The sequence below is a fragment of the Octodon degus genome, unplaced genomic scaffold, assembly GCF_000260255.1.
Source record: "Octodon degus isolate 3935 unplaced genomic scaffold, OctDeg1.0 scaffold00026, whole genome shotgun sequence".
Lineage (NCBI taxonomy): Eukaryota > Metazoa > Chordata > Mammalia > Rodentia > Octodontidae > Octodon > Octodon degus.
The window spans coordinates 16813360-16819481 of record NW_004524602.1 but is presented as its reverse complement, the minus strand read 5'-3'; the positions used below and the strand labels follow the sequence as shown (position 1 = coordinate 16819481).

The window sequence follows — 6122 nt, the reverse complement described above, 5'->3', positions numbered from 1 at the left end:
ATCTGAACCTGGAAAAGACTTTGGCCTGGTGACCTTTGCTACATAAATACTGTTTTGTTGTGGAGCTCACAGCTGGCAAAAAGTGTGGGCAAGTCAAGCTCTGGGTAGCCAGTTTTAATGCATAGATAAGAAAGGCCTGTAATTAGCAGCACCCACTTGCTTATCAACAATTCATCGGCTGACAATTTGGAAAAACAGCTGGATCTCTGAAGTAGGTTAAGCATGCTCCTGCCACTGTGTTTATGCCCCACTTTTTGCTGAGCAGACAAAACCCCAATCAAAAATTACAGTCCATTTGAGGTCAATTTATTTATTTATTTTTACTAATTATTTACTTTTTACAAGATATATGCATTTAACTGTCCAAACAAGGTCACTTTATTTTTAAATGTGACCTGCATTTCAACCCTTCTCCTGTAGGTCTCCACTTTACAGCAATTTATGGTTGCTGGGTATGGTAGTGTATTCCTATAATCCAGCAACTGAGAGGTGGAGGCAGGAGAATTGCTGTGAGTTTGAGGCCAGCCTGGGCTACATAGTGAGAACTTGTCTCAGAACAAAGCAAAACAAAACAAATTGGAATCTATGATTTAAAAAATTCAGGTAGTAAAATAAAGTTATACTGAGCAGGTAAAGAGTAAGAAGTAAACATTCCCAACTTCCTTGCCACTGGTAGAGGTAATCTATGTCAGTGGTCAGGCAAAACATGCATCCTTCCAGTCTTTTTTCCATACAGGTACAAATGAATAGAAATTTTGTTTATGTGGTGTATATTTCATGGAGAAACAAGATTTCAGTATGAACCTAGTGGTTTTATTGAGGTTGCTTTGTTTCTTCTCCCAAAGATATGGTAGGGCATGAGTTCCCTGCTATCTCCCAGGCTGGTGGGTGATATTTAAGCTATATTTCCACCAAAAGTATAATCCTTTAAGACCCCTGAGGGATCAGGGTGAGGTGGTGGACACCTGTGATCCCAGGGGATACCACCCTAGCAGCTGAGCAAAATCCTACCTCACCAGAGACCCTGGAGACCCCAGCTCCATATAGGGCCTAGCTTTAACTTTCTATCTGATGGACTGGTGTTATGGCTTAGTGGTAGAAAGCACTAGACATACTCAGGGCCCTAAATTCAAGCCTCAACACCAGTCAAAGAAAAAAGAGGCCAGTAACTCCCTCCTCAGACCGGCCCAGCTCATAGCTTCATCTTGAAGCTTTCTTTTTGTTTCTGGAGCTTGAGAATTTTCAGCCCTTCTTGGAAAATTATCTATGCATTTAAAAGCAATTTTGGATATCTTTTATTTTTTATTTTTTGGCAGAACCGGGGATTGAACTCAGGCCTTTGTGCTTACCAGGGAAGCACTTATTCTACTGAGCCATCTCCCCGGCCCCAAAGAAATAGTTTGGCATTTTTCAAAATGCCAAATTAGAAACCAGGCATGATGGGACATGCCTATAATACCAGTGTTGGGGAGGCTGAAACAGGAAGATTCCAAGGAGTCAGAGCTGCATGACATGAGTCCAAGCTGCATAGCAAGACCCTGTACCAAATGCAAAAATTAAAATAAATAAATAAAGCATAAAAAAATTACTAAATTAGAGCTAGGCCTGGTGGCCCACACCTGTAATCCCAGCACTGGAAAGCTGAGGCAGAAGGATTGGAATGTTGAGTTCAAGCTACAAAGTGAGCTCAGGGCCAGGCTGAACTGCATAGTGAGTCATTGTCTCACAAAGATAAGAACAGCAACATCAACAAAAACCCCCTCTTAGGGGGCCTGGCCCTAGCTCAGGCCTTTAAGTGGCTGCTTCCACAAAGCTGTCAGCCTCAGGTTGCTGGAGTTCGAACCTCACAACTCTCCCAAGCTGGCCAAAAGTGCCCTGAAGGCATTCGAGGAACAAAAAAAAAAAAAAAAAAACAAAAACCTCTTAATTCAATGAGAAGAAAGATTTGCACTAATAGTTTTTGGACAGGATATCATATCTGCATCTTGTACTATGAATAACCACTACAAAGACAACAATATGCAATGTATTAATTATTGAAACTGTCCTGTTAATCGGTTTTAAAACTTTCATTGCTATTTGTTTCTTTTTTTTTAATTTTTTTTTATAACTTTATTTACTTATTTATTTAGTGTGTGTGTGGCTAGTTCAGCCCACCAGGGGGCGGGGTGGCTGGCATGTGGTGCTGGGGATTGAACTGCGGTCTCTGCTTTTGCTTAGTTTAGCTTGTTCTAAGGAGGTGCTTTAGACCACTGAGCCATCTCACCAGCCCCGCTATTTGTTTCTTGATGAAATTAGTTTAAAAAAAAAACCCAAAATACTAAATTAAAAAAGGTACTAAATTAAGGTTAGATTTTGATAAGTTTATGTTTTTCTGAAGCTTTTGTATATAAAATAGTCTGGTAAAATTTCAGAAACTTACTACATTTACCAAATAAAGGTATTCATTCTGTTCCCTTTGTCAAATAGCTGATGAGTTATATTGATATAATTGTAATTGTAGTCATACAAGGATGCTGAGACAGGAGGATGGTCACGAGTTCAAGGCTGTAGCCTGAACTACTATATGAGACCCTGTCTGAAAAAAACTTGCCGATCTTGTCTGATCTCAGAAAAAACTCAGAACAAATGAACAAACAAAATCACAGTGTAGAATTTTACTGTAATGGAAAGTTGCAAGTGTTTAAAGGTAGTTACTATTCTACCTTGGTATATTTTATGGTCTTTTTTTCAACTGTGTGTGGGTATTTTCTTTATTTTTTATTTTTTATATATTTAGTACAGGGTCTAAGCAGGAGTTGTGGAATGAGTTATTCTCTAAGCAGCCCTGGTTCTTCAGTGGGGAATTTACAGGGTCTCACTACACAGATCAGACTCAGTGATCATCCTGGATTTTTTTTTTTTTTTTTTTTTTTTTTTGTGGAACCTGGGAACTTGGTGGCACACACCTGTATTCCCAGCACTTCCAAAGTGAGGAAGGAGGATTGCTTTGAGTTTCCTCGCAGTCCGGGACACGTAGTGAGAATATGCTTTACTAACCTGTGTATGGTGGTTTATTATCTAAAAATTGTAGTATATTAAAAAAATCTGGGGCTGGGGAGATGGCTCAGTAGAATAAGCACTTCCTTGGCAAGCGCAAGGGCCTGAGTTCAGTCCCCAGTTCCGCAAAAAAAAAAAAAAATCTGATCCATGCATGCACACATTCATCCATCCATCCTAGCATACTCTTTTACTTTTCCTTTCTCCTGTGCTAGACATCAAGGACAAGGTCAATCAGGTTGTGAGCACTCACTCTGCCCTCTGCTTGCTTGCTCTGGCTCTCTGGCTTTTTGTTTTCAGAGATAGGGTCTTACTATATAGTTTATTTTTATTTATTTATTTATTTTTGCGGAACTGGGGATTGAACTCAGATCCTTGTGTTTGCCAGTCAATCACTTATCCTACTGAGCCATCTCCCCGGCCCCCTTACTATATAGTTTAGGCTGGCCTTGAACTTACTATGTAACTCAGGCTGACCCTGAATTTACAGTGATTCTGCCTCAGTCTAGAATGAGCACCACAGCTGGCTCATCTTTTTTTAGTAGTGTGTTTATCTTCCTGCTTCCTCTTGGTAGCAGTTTGCTTTATTTTTTTTATTAGCCCGTGTTTATAATATATAATAGATTCATATATTCATTATGGGGAATTCACATATGTGCATATTGAACTGCCACATTTCTTGATCTTTGGAGAAATAATTTAAAGAAATATTCAAAAGATAATTGAAAGGATGTGTGCAGGGACAAATAAAGCTTGCCATCCTTGGCTTCTTCCCAGCCAATTCTTTTCTGAAGGTGTATTTCCTCTTACTATGTAGGTATATGTCCAGAGCAATAGTCCTTAGATATAGGTTGTTGTCTCTGTCTCTGTCTCTGTCTCTGTCTCTGTCTGTCTGTCTGTCTCTCTTTTTTAAATCTTTTTGAAACAGGGTCTCGTTGTACTGCTCAGGCTAACCCTGAGCTGTCTTTGTAGCCCAGACTGGGCTTGAATTTGTGATGATCCTCCTGCCTTAGCCTCCTAAGTGCTGGGATTGCAGGTGTGCACTACAATGTGGGGAGCTTCAATTTTTTTTTTTTTTTTCAGTACCAGAAATTGAACTCAGGATCCTGAGCTATTCTACGGAGCTATCTCTCTGGCAGGGTCTCTCTTTTAGTTTAGACCCACCTTGAGCTTGCTTACTCTGTGAGACTGGCTGGCTTTAAACTTCCTGCAATCTTCCCACCTCACCCTCTCTAGTCCTGGGATTCCAGGAGTGCACCACCACTCCAAGTTTGGTCTCTGGGCTCCTAAGGAGATCTGTAAGTGCTTCAGGAGATCTGGCAGGTTGGAACTGTTTCATAATAATACTGAATTCTTATTTACTGTGTAGCTAAGTTAACATTAGTTGACATTTGTACTGATAATGCAGAAGCACTGGCAGAATGAAAAAATATCAAAATATCAAATAATATAATGGCAAAACTGCGCTAATAATTGCTGTTTTTTTTTTTTTTTCTTTTTTTTCTTTTTTTTTCTGCAGTACTAGGGATTGAACTCAGGACCTTGGGCTTGCCAGGCAGGCACTTATGCCCTTGAGCTACCTCCCAGCCCACTATGTTTTTCATTTCCACATATTTATATCAAAATATGATTTCACTTAATAATAAGTTACTTCATGAGGTTGCTTGTAGTGGCACCTACCTGTAATCCCAGCACCCAGGAGGCTGAGGCAGACGGATCATACACTGGCAGATTAACTGCACAGCAGAGAAGTAAAGACTTGACACATACTGTCTTTGCTCATTGCAGTCTGAGAACAGTGCCTGCCTTCTGAGAGGGGCTGAGTAAATACTAAATGAGATTATGGTTAATATATTACTTGTGGCAGTGTATCCTCTAAGATGTTGACATTACTTTCTTTTTCTTCACTCTGATTTTATTGATATATTTTATTTTATTTTTTAAAATAAATTTATTTATTTGTGTGTGTGTGTGTGTGTGTGGCCAGCTCAGCCCACCAGGGGGCGGGGCTGGCTGGCTTGTGGTGCTGGAGGATTGAACCGCGGTCCCTGTGCTTTGCTAAGCTTGTCCTTAGTAGGTACTTTAGACCACTGAGCCATCTCATCAGCCCCCTATTGATATATTTTAGATACACATAATGATCATATTCATTGTAGAACATTTGTACCTCTATATAGTATAAGTTGTTTATTTTTTCCTATTCCCCTACCCTCCCTTCAACCTAACATTACTTTCTTCTCAGTTGGCATCTTTAGTTTTTTTTCTGGTCTCCGATATTTGAGATGGAAATGACCTTATTTTATTCCCATGCGAATGCATGTAATATGTTTTTCCTCATAGATAGGATTATTAGTTTTAAGGCCTGGAGTTATAGGCCTTTTTTTTTTTTTTTTTTTTTTTCTTTTTTGTTGGTTGCCAGGTCTTGTTATGTAGTTTGGCTGGACTGTGTATCCTTAGGCTGGCATTAAACTGATGATATTCCTGCTTCAGCTTCCCCAGTGCTGGGATTATGGATGTGGGCCACATGCCTCCTGGATTTAACTTTTTTTGATATCTTTTTGTCTTTTAGGACAGGGTGTACAGGGTCTCACTGGATAGATCTGACTCATATGATACTTGTTTTTACAGTTTCTCAAGTGCTGGGATTACAGGTGCGCGCCACCACACCCAGTCACTGTCTCAGTGTGGCCCTGGGGCTGGGCCAGCACTGCAGCAGGCCCCTGGGATCGAACTCCAGGCCCCTGTGTCTACCTAAGTGGGCGCTTTAACATGCTGAGCTATTTGGTCACTTCTTTGTCTTTTTGATACAGGGCTTCATTTAATTCAGGCTGGCTTTGAGCTGACTTTGTAGCCTGCTCTTGACCTGGAACTTGAAGCAATACTTCTACCTCAGCCCTTGCCCTTCCCTTTGAGAGCTGGGATTATAGGCATGTACCACCACACCTAGCGATAATCTTTAATTTAAAATACCGTTTTCTTTTTGTCCTCTTCCATTATTTTGATTACTCTTTAGTTGCTTTCATTTCTGATTAACTCAGTCTGTATATACTGTGACAAAAATTTCTAATTAATTTTTTTTTACA

General features: G+C 40.0%; 1 protein-coding gene and 1 pseudogene across 5 annotated transcripts in view; one reads left to right on the top strand and one right to left on the bottom strand.

Moving 5' to 3' along the window:
- LOC101587139 overlaps positions 1–1043 on the bottom strand; it is a 45684-nt pseudogene extending 44641 nt beyond the window's left edge.
- Rnf111 (ring finger protein 111) overlaps positions 1–6122 on the top strand; it is a 97880-nt gene that overhangs the window by 9895 nt on the left and 81863 nt on the right. The window lies entirely within an intron of this gene.